The sequence below is a fragment of the Hemitrygon akajei genome, chromosome 18 (genome assembly GCF_048418815.1).
Source record: "Hemitrygon akajei chromosome 18, sHemAka1.3, whole genome shotgun sequence".
NCBI lineage: Eukaryota > Metazoa > Chordata > Chondrichthyes > Myliobatiformes > Dasyatidae > Hemitrygon > Hemitrygon akajei.
In genome coordinates, this window is record NC_133141.1 from 45,499,757 (window position 1) to 45,516,965 (window position 17,209).

Genomic DNA, 17,209 nt, shown 5'->3' on the forward strand with positions numbered 1-17,209 from the left:
GCCCATCTGGTGTGGTGGAGTTCAAAATCATGTGTGGATCAATAGCTCAGGCCTCCAGAAATTTGACAAGTTGTACTGCAGTAACTAAATTGCTCCTTTTGAAGCCAGCCTATCTTTCTACTGATTTCGATGACATCAGGTAAGGTGTGATACTAATGTGAAAATTTCAATGGAGACACACGAGTGTGCAGATGCTGGAATATGGAGCAACAATCAATTTGTTGGAGGGACTCAACAGGTTAGACAGCATTTATGGAGAGAAATGGACAGTCATCATTTTGGATCGAGTCCCTTCAGTGTCCAGAAGCAGGGCCTCAACCTGAAACGTCAACAGTCTATTCCCTCCACAGATGCCGCCTAACCTGCCAAGCTCCTCCAGTGTTTTGTGTGAATCTGCCAATGTAAATTCCAAAAGTAAAGGATAAACTAAATCCTCATGTTAAAAAAGTAAAAATTGGATCAGAACACTTCCCACCCCACCTCTAACGTACTCTAAACATCAATGAACAGCATATTTTTTGAGAGTCTATGGGTCTTGGTTAAAATTTTGTCTTAACACACCTGAAGCCAGCATCTTTGTCTATAGTAATACTGCAATGCACCTTCCGACAGACTGACAAGCTAGAATCATGTTGTTACCAGTCCCAGATTTTTCCGTGCTTAGATTCTAATTACATCAACAGTGTGCCATTGTCTTGTTATTCCACTGAACTTAATTCCAAAAAGCTTCCTTAAGGTTGTCATAGCCAGAAGAGGTAGTGGGAATACTCATTAAATGCTCCCAATGGTGTGCGTCTCAAGCAGCCTCTGATAACCAACTCCAGCTGCTGGTCTTCACATGTGGCTTGGTTACTAAGCCCGATGGAACTGCCTCAATGACAGAAGAACGGGCAAAGGCAGGTTACTGCTGCCTTAAAACCAGTCGCTTCACGCAGATCGGGCTCGTCAGCTGTGGTTGCAGCTCATCTAGGAGAAGGAAAACTCTGATCTGAAATCTCTGCTGCCTTGCAACTACACATACTCTTGGGGAAGGCTTCGGGAGTAAATCCTGAGGAAAAATCTGGAGCTGGAGTCCTAAGGCAATCCTACGTTGAGTTAATGCTGACTGGCAACTCTTGCAACGCCAATTTCAAAGCTGACTGGCAACTTTTGCAACACCACTGGTACCAAACTGTATCAGTCTCTGCTGTTCCTTTGGATTCATCAACTGCATGGAGAGGGTAGCCTGCTACACGGGAAATGGCTTGCTCTCCAAATTACTGCCCTGGCTTGCTTATTACGTAGACAGCTGGAATGCAACATCCATGGTCGACCCCAACCAACAGAGAGTCTCAAGAATTCCCAAAAAGCCAAAAGCAGGATGAACTTGATATTGAAAATTTAAAAAAAAAACTGAAGATGGGATGAAAATAGTCCAGTCAAACACTAGGATTTTTTAAAGTAGAAAGGATAGGTTAGGACATCAGGGAAGGAACTTCTAAAAGGCACTGAGTAAAAAAGGCCGATTGATAGCAACAAAGAACAAGGTATGAACTGGAGACTGTTTATGTAAGGATGCAAAGTTGTCCACGAAGAGTTCTATACACAACTCATTGACCAGTTGTGTTTGAATATGCACCATCTGGCAATGAGCAATGAGCCTGTTGAACCCTAGGGTGAGTTCAGAAGGCTGATGCAGAGGTACACACCAGTCTACCATTGTCGTACAGAAGAGATCACATGACTAGTCTTCATGGGCTCTAATGATTACAGTGTGCAAGCAAATGTCTCCCAGCCCTCCACCACCATGGCCATTTCCAAATTTTAGGAGTGAAGCTTGACACCTAAACTTCCCTTCATTAGGATCTGTGGGAATTTAAAAAAAAGGTCAATTAAGAATTTTAGTTGATTGACTTCTTGGAAACTGAAGAGTAAAATTATATGAAATAATCCAAAACAGCTGACAAATTGAAGTATGTATCTTTAGAGTTAATAGTTAAAAAGTAATCTATGGAGCTTGCATTTTTAAATCAAATAAGCCTTTAATCATTATTTTGTCTTCTTCTGTTGATGTTCTTCTAATACATCTAATTATTGTTTAATATTCTGGCACATTTTTATAGACTTTGGCACAACTAGGCATCACACAGGCAATGTGAGTTAGTAATATTTATCCTTGGATTTCTTTTGGGAAAAATGCATTTTGTTTGAAGTGGTTTTGGGAGATATTAATATATGTCTCCATAATTCCTTGGTTCACTATTAAAAGTTATGAAATTAAAAACTGCTTTTCCATAACACCAAAAATTCCACCAGCACTTCTCGTTGTGTGCCAACTTCAAGCCCCTGAGGTGATTTCCATAATGGGACATCCAGGATGACATCATTTCCTATGAATTGCAGGAATATATGAACCATATTATGCTGAGATTGGCCACTACTGGGACAACAGGAATGGAAATGCTGGAAGAACTCAGCTAGTCTTGCAGTATCTGTGGAAAACGAAACCAGTTAATGTTTCGGGTCAAGGAGAAGGGAAGAGATCACTTTGATCACTTTGCATTGATTTTTTGTCTAATTTTGTTCTTTCTTGCAAGAAATGTGTTTAATCTATTCCTACTTTGTTTTTCTTCTGAATGCTAATTATATGAAGCTATGTTCCTGTGATGCAGCTGCAGTCAAGTTCTTCATTGCACCAGTGCATATGCTGTATGTATGTACTTGAGCAGATAACAATAAACTGAACTTTCTCTCACACACACACACACACACACACACACACACACACACACACACACACACACACACACACACACACACACACACACACACACACACACACACACACACACACACACACACACACACACACACACACACACACACACACACACACACACACACACACGTCTCTGCTCCCAATCCTTGTATTTTCCTTCATTAAGTACAGGCTTCCAAGGCTCACACACATATCCCAAACTCAACCAGCCTCACAAGAGATATGGATGCACTAGAATTTCTACACAAAAATATAAAGCTTGAGTACTTCACAACAATTTTACTAACATGATCACTTGTGATACTGTTTCTGTTTATTGTTCCAGTTTAAATCTAAAACACCCTCCTACTTGCACTAAGACATGAAGAGAATCAATCTGAACAAAAAATATTAGCAGTTTGATTAAAAGGCCTATATATAGCTAACTCTGGGACCAAAGGGAGTGCCCTTGCTCCTCTACCCTGGGTCACTCCCATTGCAAACAGAGTAATGTCTCATTCCCCCTGCACACATTGTAAAGTCTGGGCAGATAATGACTTGTTAGACAACACATGGGAGTATCCACTTTCAGAAAATGTGTGTGCGTGTACACAAGATATATTTTCTGAATCATTCATCCCCTGTTAGTGCAAATCATGGTCCATAGTGGTGTCATTTGGTTCCTAAATACATTCTTGAGGCATTCATGGAAAGAATCTCAGAGCAGGGAATAATAAAATGGTTTTTATAGTACCTTTGGTGCTAATGATGGAAAATGAATGTTGAGGCAGTTTTGGCATAAACTTTTAGTTCAAGGCTATGACACTTGGCCTAGTGTATTACTTTTGATACTTTGATAGAGCTACCAAATCAGTCCCCCATCCACTCTTTTGCAGAGTTCCAACCTTATATCATTAATATATTTATCTACTTCCCATTTGACAAACATTCAGGCAGTTCATTCCAGGCAATAAGAGCTTACTTTGTAAATGAAACATTCTTCTCATCATAATAAAATCAGGAATATGTCCTTAATCAGGTGCAACTTCTCAGAATTTATATGAATATACATTCATAGGTAAGAGTTTCATAAAAACCATGCTTACTATATAAGTTCATTGAAGTTTAAGAAAATGTTAATGTATTTACTTGAAAATCTTTTTTTTAGAATTTAGCATGGAAACAGCAAGCCTAAATGAATGACAATAAATCAGAAATATTCAAAATATAATAAAAAATAATGAATGCAATGTTTATAGCCCAATAGATAACAGTAAGCTCAAAGTACTAAATGCAAAGAAAAATGTCCTTGTGGCCCAAAAAGACTCCAGTCCCGATGAAGGGTCTTAGCCTGAAACACTGACTCCATAGATCCTGCTTGACCTGCTGAATTTTTCCAGCATTTTGTGTGTGCAGTTCGTATGTCCAGCAATTGCAGATTTTCTCTTGTTCGGTCTTCAATACTTTCCCATTTTCTTTCAACGTGCCTCTGTTGAAGAAGGAGCTAGCAATAATTTTCATCTTGCCCTTCTAAAAATCCCCTTTTCTTGTGCATGTTTGCATGGTCTTGCCAGTGATCTTGCAGCAAATGAGTTCTGCTCATGAAAGCTTGATCTGAGTTATAATTACATTTAGGAATTTTATAAAGTCATTCATTCCAAAACTCAAAGTAATTAATTTTATGTGGAATTTCTGGGGGTTTTGTCAACAACGAATGTGTATGCTCTTTCCATAGGGACACAGTTTGCCAGTCTAAATGTCCAAAATGTGGGAACAGATTTTCAAAGCCAGTTTCGACACCCTCAGGTATAGCATGAGAATGCAATGCTGAGGATAATTTCACTGCACAGTCATAGTCATAGATGAAGTAGCTATGGGCCAAGTGCTGGGAGATGAGATTATTTATGGAAGGATGCCCACTGATTGAGAAGTGAGTAATGTAGCCAGAGTTGTTGTGTTTAATTATTAGTCTGATCTGAAATAACAAAGCTCACTTGGATGAACAATTGCTGTCCATAACAGTTGCATGTCGTCACTACCTCCTCCCATAGATGCTGTCTGGCCTGCTGAGTTCTGCCAGCATTTTGTGTTTTTATTTATTTCCAGCATCTGCAGATTCACTCGTGTTACTTCACATTGAACAGGATTCATACACTATCCAGAACAGCCATGGCTGACACCTTTCTGCTGAGCAATTATGTTTCTACAACACACACCAAATGCTGGTAGAACGCAGCAGGCCAGGCAGCATCTATAGGGAGAAGTACAGTCGATGTTTCGGGCCGAGACCCTTCGTCAGGACTAGCTGAAAGAAGAGATAGTAAGAGATTTGAAAGTGGGAGGGGGAAGGGGAGATCCCACTTTCAAATCTCTTACTACCTCTTCTTTCAGTTAGTCCTGACGAAAAGTTTCGGCCCGAACATCGACATTGCTTCTCCCTATAGATGCTGCCTGGCCTGCTGCATTCCACCAGCATTTTGTGTTTGTTGCTTGAATTTCCAGCATCTGCAGATTTCCTCGTGTTTATGTTTTTACAACATATTGTTTGTTTTAATTCGGACATTCAAGTGGCAAGAACACCAGGAAGTATTCCTGCAATATTTCCATTCGATGAATAAAACATTGTGAAATTATAATGTATGAAAAGCTGACAGCATTTAACAAGTGTCTAGATGACCACTTAAATTGGTTAGTCATGGATGGCTATGCTGGGAGATGGGATTAGTAATGGAAGGGTGCCCATTGGATTGGTATGGACAAGTTGGGCCAAATGGCTGTTTCTATGCTGTACTGTTCTGTAAGTCTGACTGTAAGTGAGGTCCTGCAGCAATTTCTATATCCATTGTGTTTGTTATATACAGTACCATGCAAAAGTCTTAGGCACATATATATAGCTAAGGTGCCTAAGATTTTTGCACAGTACTGTATTTGTCAACGTGGAGCAGAGAATGAATTTGTAAATCTGGCGGGAGCAAAGGACATTGTTAATGGCAAGGGTGCAACAATGCAGGAGGGGTGTGGGACAGGTGGCAGAGAAGGAGTGCCAGTGGCGGGGGTTGATACGGGTGCAGATACACCCAGTCCTAAGACACCAGGCAAGGCAATTTGATTCCAAATGTCTCTCTGCTGTTTCCAGCTCCTTCTCCTTTCCCTTCCCCTTTTCCCACCATGATTCCCCTCTCCATGCCTCCTTCCCACTCTTAGTCCACTATGTCATGAAATTTGTTTCTTCTTGCAGCAACAGTGCAGTGCAATGCATTAAATTACTACAGTGCTGTGCAAAAATTTTAGGCACATATGTGTCTAAGACTTTTGCACAGTATTGTACAATATCCGGGGAATCAGAAGTGAAGGGTGTCAGCAACTTTAAATTCCTCAATGTTATTATTTCAGAGGATCTGTCCTGGATCCAGCACATAAATGCCATTCCAAAGAAAGCACGGCATTGCCTCTACTTTCTTAGAAGTTTACGAAGATTCAGCATGTCATCTAAAACTTTGACAAACTTCTACAGATGTGCCGTGGAGAGTATATTGACTGGTTGCATCACAGCCTGCCATGGAAACACCAATGCCCTTGAACAGAAAAGCCACAAGAAGTAGTGGATATAGCCCACAGGTAAAGCCTTCCCCACCATTGAGCACATCTACAAGAAGCACTATCACAAGAAAGCAGAATCAAGGACCTCCACCACCATTCAGACCATGCTTTCTTCTTGCTGTTGCCATCAGGAAGGAGGTACAGGAGCTTCAGGTCCCATACCGTCAGGTTCAGAAACGGTTATTACTCCTCAACCATCAGGCTCTTGAACTAGAGTGGATAACTTCACTCAACCCAACACTGAACTGATTCCACAAGCTATGAACTCACTTTCAAAGACTCCACAACTGATGTTCAAAGGTTCAAAGGTTCATTTTATTGTCAAAGTATGCATGTACAATGCAACTCTGATATTCGTCTTCTCTGGATAGCCATGAAATACAGAGAAACCATGGGTGTTGTTGAAAGAAAGACATCCTCTCCCCCCCACCACATGAAAAAGAAAAAGAAACAAAACTCGTAAACACCAAACTCTCACCCCCTCCCTTGCACAAAAAACCTCCCTCCCTCACAAAAGAAAACAGCAACAGTAACATCAAACCCCCAACCCCTTCCCTCCCAGAAAAGAACAGTGACAATGGCATCAAGTCGCCAACCCCCTCTTTCCCAGCCCCCTCAAAAATTAACAGATCACCCACACAGAAAAACACCAACAAGAACACCAGACCCCAAATGCTCAGCTTCTCCCTTGCACAGGAAGTAACATATCGCACACCTGTCAATCAGCAACAAGAATGAAAAACTGGAAGAGCCCAATATAAATTAAGTCCAATAATCACATAAATCTCAACATTTTGAAAACATCCTCCCGTCAGCATTGAGGAGAGCGGCCGCACGAACTTGGACTCCCCCCCGTGAAGAGTGACCGCCATATCGGGTCTGAACGCTGCCAACCCGGCTACCGACCACCATCAACCCCATGGCTTCCATGGAGAGACACTGCTGACCTCCTTCACATTCGCCTCAGTGCTTCAATCTTCCTTGATGCTTCGAAATGGAGTCATTCACGGTCTCTTTTCTATATTTATTTATTATTATTTTTTTCTTTTTTTGTATTTCCACGATTTTGTGGTCATTTGCACATTGATTGTCTTTGTTGTGTGCAGTTTTTCATTGATTCTATTGTGCTTCTTTGTATTTACTGTGAATACCTACAAGAAAATAAATCACAACTTACTTTGAACTTTGAACTTTCGACATGTCTGAGCATTGTGTGTAGCAATAGATAAAAGGTGTTTGTTGAGCTTAAGGGGTGTATTGGAGAATGAAGTAAAAGCATAGTTAAATAAAGGAATACAAAGGGGCATTGAAAGTGGAGTGGGAACTATTGAGACAGATGCAAAAGGATGAAATTCTAGAAAATGGTGTTGTAAACAAAAGAACTATCCATTAGTAAAGCAGAGGAGTCTGAATTGGTCAAAGACACAGAAGGTGAAGCAGAGAAATAAATCTGAAGAAGATAATTGAGGCACCGTGCTACTTGAGCATAATGGGAATGGAAGTGGATGGCCAAACCCTTCCATTAGATACTTTAGGTCACAAGGACCCAGAGGAAGAAGATGAGGCACACCAGTTGCCAGAGGTTCTGGTGATGTTGGCTTAATGTGGCTTATATAACAAGCAATAACTTCACAAACATATTTATTTTTACTTTTTGTATTTAAAGATACAGAATGGTAACAGATCCTTCCAACCTGACGAGCCTGTGCTGCCCAATTACACCCATGAGACCAATTAACAGACTAACCCGTATGTCTTTGGAATGTGGGAGGAAACCCACACGGTCATGGGGAGAACGTACAAACTTCTTACAGGCAGCAGAGGGAATTGAACCTGCCTCGTTGGTGTTGTGATAGAGTTACACTAACCACTATACTACCATCCCACCCCCAAGGTTATAGAGGATCTTGCATTGTTATATTTTACTGTATTGAGTCTTTCTGCTAGGAGCTTAGGGTGGTTGACATTATTTTCATTATGTCTTCCCTTGCCTCTTCACTCATGACTTTAGCTTTAACATCTAAAATATTAACAATTCACTTTCATAATGAGAATATCTGAGCTGATTTTGGAAATAGCTTAATAGTCAGTTGAAGTTATTTCTTATTTGTTTATACAACAGACTGTTATAATTTGTGTCCAAATTGAACACATTATGTTCGTTGTTGCATTCAAGAGCTGTCTGTACACTCAAGCATGAGTGAGTGAGGAACAGCTCAAAGTTCAGCTGGTAATATTAGCTCATGTTCAGCTTTCACAGATTTTATTTCTTATGCTTGACACCCATGAGTTCACACAAAATGCCACTAATAACTAATGGTAACCGTAGTTTACTTAATTACTCCTCTTTCTAGACTTACGGAAATAAATAATCAGCAAACTTTTAATCCTTGAATTACAAAATGAAATGAACTCAATATTTTGCTGTCCAGATGCACAGCTTTTCCCTCCCTCTACAAGTAAGAACATGAGCCAAGGTTAATTTTCTTTTTAAGTTCATAAAGAGAATCTGAATGGCAGAAACAAAATCTCATGGTTAATTTTTCAAACTCATTAACCTTATAGTTATTCAGGCTCCCCCCTCCTGTTTCTTCAATGATAAATTGCTGCAAGCTGACAGTTATTAATTAAACTGCTTGAAGTAGTGGTGGGCCCACTGATAAGGTCTATGAATGACATCCATCAGGAAGATGTATAGCATTCCACATATCTCATCATAAGAATATACCAGAATCCCCTCTGGCAAAGCAGAAATTAGACTAAATAGCCAGCGTTCCGGGAATACTGGCTACCTAGAAACCACACCAACTCACAGTCAGATATGAAACCTTTTCTCATGGGATGGAATCAAAATAATTAAACTTCTGCATTCCTTCTGAGGGAACTGCCTTGTCCACTTCATTCCCACACTGTCTGCATGAAGTGGGTGCTAAAATAGCATTGTGACATTATCAGATTACCACAGGATTTTCACAGTAGGCAGTAAATGATGCTGTCACAATAAGCTGCTTGTCTATGTATTGTAGCTTTTTTTAAACTTTGTCGTACAGTTTACCCACCGTAGAGGAATGCGAGGGTCAACAGAGCAGGATACTCAAGTGATGGGATCCAAGCAGAGTGGATAAAGAGCTACATAACTGAAATTGTCATTTACTTATTAAGGATTGATTGCACAGTCACACATCTCTACCCTTAAGCAAAATGGTCACAGCCCTAAGTGCAACTTGAAACAGATTCTCATGGCTGGAAGTCCTAGTTCTCCCCACCCAGCAGCACCGAGGGACTATCTTCAACAGCTGAACCAGAGCAGTTCAAGATGACAGCTCACCACCACCTTCCCAAGGCCGTTTAGGAATAAACGCTGCCTAACTAGTGATGGCCGCATCCCAAAATGATTAAGAAAAAGATATGGGTGTTCAGAAGGCTTGTTAAAATCAATGGGGAAGAAATTCATCTTTACTCATTAAACCAACGGAGGAGAATCAACCAGGTACGACTCACTGTTTAAGGTACTTAATTCTGTTGAAAGAAAGCTACATCTCAATAGTCAATACACAAATGGAAGCAAGTTCTACACAAAGAACACACACAAAATGCTGGAAGAACTCAGCAGGCCAGGCAACATCGATAGAAAAGAGTAAACAGATGACATTTTGGGCCGAGACCCTTCTTCAGGACTGAGAAGGAAGGGGGAGAAAGCTAGAATTAAAAGGTGGGGGAATGGGAAAGAGGATAGCTGGAAGGTGACAGGTGAAGCCAGGTGGGTTGGAAAGGTCAAGGGCTGGAGAAGAAAGCATCTGATAGGAGAGGACAGTGGACAACAGGTAAAAGGGAAGGAGGAGGGGTCCCGGGGGAAGTACTAGGCAGGAGAGAAGAAGTGAAAGGTCAGACTAAGGAATGGAGAATGGGGGGTGGGGTGAGAAAATTTGTTCACCAGAAGGAGAAATCGATATTCATGCCATCAGGTTGGAGTGTACCCAAATGGAATATAAGGTGTTGCTCCTCCACCCTGAGAGTGACCTGATTTGGGCATTGAAGGAGGCCATGGATTGACACATTTGAACGAGAATGGGAATTAAAATGTTTGCCCATCGGAAAGTCTTGTTTGTGGTGGATGGTGCAAAGTTGCTCAATGAAGCGGTCCCTCAATTTACAATGGGTCTCACCAATGTAGAGGAGTCTGCATCGGAAGCCCCGGACACAATAGACGACCTGAGCAGATTCTCAGGTGAAGTGCTGTGAGAAGTGCCGGGAAGCAGATTCGTGGGGAGGGGCAAATGGACAAAGGAATCACAGAGGAAGCGAAAAGGGCGAGGGGAGCAGGTATAGTTGTGTTTAGTGGTAGGATCTCTTTAGAGATGGCAGAAGTTGCAGAGGGTAATGTATTGGATGCGGAGACTTATGGGATGGTAGGTAAGGACAAGAGCGAGTCTATCACTATTACAGCCGCAGGAGAAATGGGCAGACTGTGGATGTACGGGAAATGGAGGAGTTGCGGGTGAGGGCACCATCAATAGAAGAGGGAGGGAAACCCTATTCTTTAAAGAAGGAGTACATCACTGATGTCCTGGAATGGAAAGTCACATCCTGGGAACAGATGCGGCGGAGGTGAAGAAACTGAGAAAAGTGAATAGCATTTTTACAAGAGATAGGGTGGGAAGAGGTACAGTCGAGATAACTGTGGGATTCGGTAGGTTTATAAAAGATGCTGGTTGATGGTTTGTCTCCAGAGATAGAGACAGAGAGATCGAGAAAGTGGAGGGGTGTGTCAGGGATGGCCTAAGTGAATTTAAGGGCAAGGTGGAAGTTAAGGACAAAGTTGATGAAACTGATGAGTTCAGCATGGGTGCATGAAGCAGCACCAATGCAGTCGTCAATGTAGTGGACAAAGAGTCAGGGAGTATAACTGAGGAAGGCTTTGAACATAGACTGTTAATGAAGAGGCAGGCATAGCTGGGGCTGATGTGAGTACCCATGGCTTTCCCTCGAGTTTAGAGAAAGTGGGAGGAGCTGAGGGAAAAATTATTGAAGGTGAGGCCCAGTTCTGCCTGATGGAGGAGGGCGGTGATAGAGGGGGACTAGATGGTTCTTTTGTCAAGAAAGAAATGGAGAGCTTTGAGGGCTTCCTGATAGGTTTCAGATATGTTTTGTCAAGTCCAAGTTTATTGTCTTGGGCGTATATACTCAGGATACAAATGCCATGAAAATTAGCTTTTTGCAGCAGCACCAGCACAGTACATCAAAAGCATAACAAACATAAGCTGAAATGATTATAAATTATACATAATTTACATGCCACAATAAACAAAATAACACCAGTGCAAGTTGAGGAAAATGTAGCACATGTCACAGAAAGAAACAGTTTCTGTTGACATACTGTTGGATGATTATATTAATGCAAAAAAGTTATGGACTACATATACAGGGAGGTTTAACATCTCAAGTGAACAATAGTGGAAATTTTTGAACCAAAATAAATTGCACACAAACCATGAAATGGAATATTGCATAACTATTAATTTGAGAACTAATTTCCTCTTTGTGCCTTATGGCACATTGGGTGGCAACCTTGCAATTTTTTTTAGCATTTGTCTGTTTTTTATGAGGTTGAGTCGCTAGCTCGATGCTCAACACAGCACAGATGGAAAACATGCAAGGAGCCGGCTAGATTCGAACCTGCGACCACTTGCCTCGAAGTCCATTGTAGATACCACTACACCAGTGGCTGGCTAATTTGAGAACTAAATTCTGAGGTACATTCCAAAATATTGAAATGATCTAATTTTCCTTTTCAGTTATCAAGGTCAAAAGGTAACTCATTTAAGAATGCTGGTAAAGAACAATTGTCCACTTTTACCTCTGACTGATTATAGCTGACACTCTCAGATCACATCTCTAAAACTTGATTCAGTTTGTGCTCACCCTGGCAAGGTCATTTCTGTAATGCACTTCCCCCAAAGCGATGGGGATTTCTTACTGTAAACATGAATTTATCTTTTCAGCCATGGTTTATAGTCCTTAATAATGAAACTAGGGATTTGCATTCTACAACATATTTTGATGGAGAAAATAAGAGTTAGGTTTTCCCTAAAGTCATTAAACAATTGAATACTTAAATAAAGGAGAAATAGGGGTGTTTATTTTATTATTTCTAATGAGTGGAATTAATGTTTGCAGGTAATAGGATACTACAGTAAAATTCAATGTAACACAAGTTTGTTTTACGTAAGAATCAGGGTTACAGAAACAAAATGTATGCTCAGAATATAATTTATTAAAGTAAGGTTGACTTAGAATTTATGCTGAAACATCCATACCAGTACAACAATTTTATTCCTGAATTCCAGGAATCAAGATATCATGTATGAAACAGTACAGAGTGACAGAGTTCATAAAAAACATAAATAAACAAGTCTGATCATATAGCCCTGCATGGTTACCCTCTATTCAATATAATCACATCTGATCCTCTGTCTTACACCTTGATGCCTTTCGTGAGTAAAAACCTATCTATCTCCTCCTTAAATGTAGTTAGCAACGTGGCCATCTATGATGGAATATTCCACAAGCTCATCACCCTCTGAGTGAATGAGTTTCCCCTCCTCTCAGTCCTAAATGTTGTATTCTTTATCCTAAGACTACCATTCCTGGTTTCAAACATTCCCACCTGTCCTCCCAGCCAGGGGAAACATCCTCCACACTTCCAACCTGTCAAGCCTGTCAGAATTTTGTATGTTCAATGACATTACCTCATATTCTTCTGGACCCCAGTGAATACAAAGCTAGTCAACATAATCTCTCTTCATACGTCAATCCCATCATCCCAGAAGTCAATCTGGCAAACCGCTGTTGCACTTTCTCTATGGTAAGTACATTTTTTTCAGTAAATAGACCAAAACTACATTCTTATTACACAATTCTCCAGATGTGATCTCCCCAAGGCCCTGTGTAATTGTAGAAAGACATCCTTGCTTCTTGTACTCAAAATCTCTTGTAACTTACCACTTGCTTTCTTAACTACTTGCAGCATCTGCATTTTAGCTTTCAGTGACTGATACACAAGGATCTCTTACACATCAACATTTCCCAATTTATCACCATTTAACTTACACTCTGCCTTCTGTTCTTCCGATGTGGAACACTTTTCATTTTTACACGTGAACAAACTTTTGCCTACTTCCTCAATTTAACCAAATAGTCTGGCACTTCTTTGCAACCTCTTCACAATTCACAATTTATCATATCCTTAGCAAAAGTAGATGTGCTACAGAGATGGCACCCATGTTACAAGGTGGGGTTTTACCTTTCCTGAAAATAGTTCCAAATTGTAATTTTCCATAATGTGAATCCATGTAACCGGTGCATATGTCAGGAAATGCTAGCTGAGAAAAAATTAATGTTGTATTCATTTATTTACCTTTTTGACACAGATGTTTTGAAAATGAATTTTATTCTGTATCTCAACATTTTGGTTGGTGACTTGGGAATCCTTTAATGGTGAAATTCCATTACCAATAGCTGCCTTTGTTTAGTTCTCTCAGTTAAATTATTGATGTATGTTGTGATTGGCTGGGACCCTAGTCCTGATCCCTATGGTATCCAACCAGTCACAGTTGGCATCCTGAGAAAGATCTATTTGTCGCCACTGCCAGTCAACCAAATTTTAATTTATGCTAGTCATTAACCTACACCACCTCCACATCCCCCTCCGTGCATAAATTGCACACTGACCTCTATCAAAGGCATCTCATTGCTACCACCATGATGGAGGTACAGAAGCCTGATGACCAACACTCAGTGATTTAGAAACAGCTTCTTCCTCTCTGTCATCAGATTTCTAAGTGGTTCATGAACATCACCTGATTATTCCCTTTTACTCTTTGGGTTGCCTCCAATGCTACTATATCCTTTTTTAGGTAATGGGACCAAGTCTGTGCGCAGTGAGGTACATCTTCAGACCATGAATGATTGATCAGAGAGGTCACTTCAGCCTACTTCATTTCATTTACCCTTCATTTCAACTTCACAATGCAGCCTCCAGTCATTTACCATATTAATCCAGTGCTCTGGGCACCATCACCTTTTAACAACTTGCATTTATACACTGAATGCTTAAGAGAAAAGTAACCATGTAAAGTTCTCACTGAACTAAAGAGGGGGACATTAGAACATGTGAGCAAAGCCTTGGACATAGATAAAAATAGATTTATGGAACTTTGTACTTGGTGTTGGTTGCTGCATGGATGAATACTTCTTTACATTGTCCTATTTTTTGTCTTCTATACTCACAATCACTATGCAATTTGTCCTGTTACCCCAGCATTTCTATAATTAGCATGCTGGACTCATTTATACATTCATAGAGCAAGACAGCACATATACAGGCCCTTCAGCCTGATGTGCCCATCCCCACCCATCTATTCTCTATTTCCTGCATTCATCCCCATAACCCTATAATCTCCTCCCCGTCAGGAAATGTAGAGGAGGCTTGACCCAAACACAGAGCATCAGAGATGATTCAGCAATATTATTTTGGTATTTAGCAATTTTTTTAATAATAAACTGCAAAATAACATCCCATGAGGGGCCACAAAACAAGAGAGAACATGTACTGTATGGATCTATTTCTTTTAGAGCAATGACTCCCCTTAGCACTAGGTATTGTTCTGTTGTCTGCACGTGCGCTGTCGTCTATGCGTGCGCATTGTTCTCTCTCTCTCTCTCTCTCTCGTTGCAATGTGAATAAACCAGTAAAAGCTATCTCCCGCGTGCTTGCTTTTATTTAATCGATTGGTAGGTGTGCACAGACACAATAAGTTGGTAACGAGTATGAACCTGAATGTCAGAAAATATCATGAACTGCACCGACAGTTACCGGACAAAACAGTGTGAGTTAAGCAGCATGAGAAAGCTGTCATGGACACTGACAACGAAATGCATGAGTAACAGTGAAAGATGCACTAAATTTAAAGTGAAAATAACTTCAGTTGGCTTCAATTGGGAAAGTTGATGAATTTGATAGTGCTAATGAAGGCTGGCAGTCGTATATCAAGAGGGTTGAACTGTATTGTAACACGAACAACATGGAGGAGCAAAAGAAAACCTTTACACTTCTTAGCTTAATGGGCCCAAGAATGTACAGTCTCTTACGTAACTTAGTAACCCCTGCAAAACCAGCAAACAAGGCGTTCGACAAAATTGTTACAATTTTATAAAACCACTTGAGCCCTAAGCCGCTGGTAATAGCTGAGAGATTTAAATTTTACAAAAGGAACCAGTCAAAAGATGAAAGCCTTTCTGGACTGTGCAAACATTCCCAATACTGTGACTTCAGAGACAAACTTTCTGATGCATGTGGCATGCATAGTCAAAGCACTCAAAAGAGCACAAAATGTCCCTGAATGTTGCAAAAAGCCAAAGATGTTATTGATGTGGCAGAGCATCCTCCCATGATGCAAATGACTGTTGGTTCAAAGAAAAGGTCACAGACAAGGTCACATAGAGAGAGTATGCAAGTCAGACAAAAAGCACAACGGAGTGAAAAGTTTCAAACTCAAAACAAAGCAAATGCATAAAGTTACCCAACGTAAAACAGAATCAGACAACATCGAGACTGACGAAGGTGAACTGTCATGCCCAAAACTGCATAGTCTAATAGAAGCAGATCACAGAATTATCTGAATCACAATAGACGTGTCTGGTGTAAAACTGAAAATGGAGTTGGATACAGGGTCAGCTCCGTCCATAATTCCAGAGAGGCTGACTACTACAGACTGTTTTCTAAGACCTCAGTGATGCTAAAGACTTACACAGGCAAAAAAGTTTCTCCCAAAGGCAAACTGGAAGTAAATATGACATCTGGAAGCCAAACACAACAGGTAGAGCTTTATATATTGAAAAGTGGAGGGTCAGCACTTTTCAGACTTGAATGGTTGAGAAAAATCCAACTAGACTGGCACTCAATCAATGCAACATCAACAGGCAACAACAGCCCAGATGGTAGAACTATCCAGAGACTGGCACAGCTGCTTAATACTAATGAGAGAGTGTTTGAGAAGGGAATTGGTATATCAAAGTCATGAAGGCTAGAATTGAACTAGATGAAACAGCAACAACAAGATTCCACAAAGCGCATCCAGTGCCTTACGCACTACATCCTAAAGTGGATGCTGAACTGGAGAGCTTGTAGGCATCTGGATTTCTTTCCAAGGCTGAGTGGAGTGAGTGGGTCACTCCCATTGTCCTGCTGATCAAGAAAGGGAAGGCTGGAACCGTTCGCATATGTGGGAATTTCAAAGTGAGTATCAACCCAGTGCTGCGTGCTGTGCAAATAGAAGACATTTTATTTGCCACAAATAGAAGACATTTTTACATCTTTAGAAGGTGGGGAGAGGTTTTTAAAGACTGACTTGTCACAAGTCTATCTGCAAATGGAGATTGAAGAATCAAGCAGGAAGCTCCTCACAATCAACACTCACAAGGGCCTGTTCTAGTAATAATCATCTTGTCTTTGGTGTCACATCAGCTCCAGCAATTTGGCAAAGAGCAATGGACTAAGTGCTCCGAGATATCCTAGGAGCACAATGTTACCTTGATGACATCATCGTGACTGGCAAGAATGATGAAGAGCACCTCCAGAACCTTGCTAAGTGCTTACCAGCCTGAGTGAGTATGGTCTGCACACAAAGAGAGAGAAATGTGAGCATTTCAAGAATGAAATCTCATATTGTGAACATGTTATTGACAAGCATGGCTTACATAAGTCACAAGAGAAGACTGAATCAGTGATACAGGCACCCAAACCAGAAAATGCATCACAACTCAGATCATACTTGGGCCTTGTAAACCACTACCTCTGGTTTCTCCCAAACA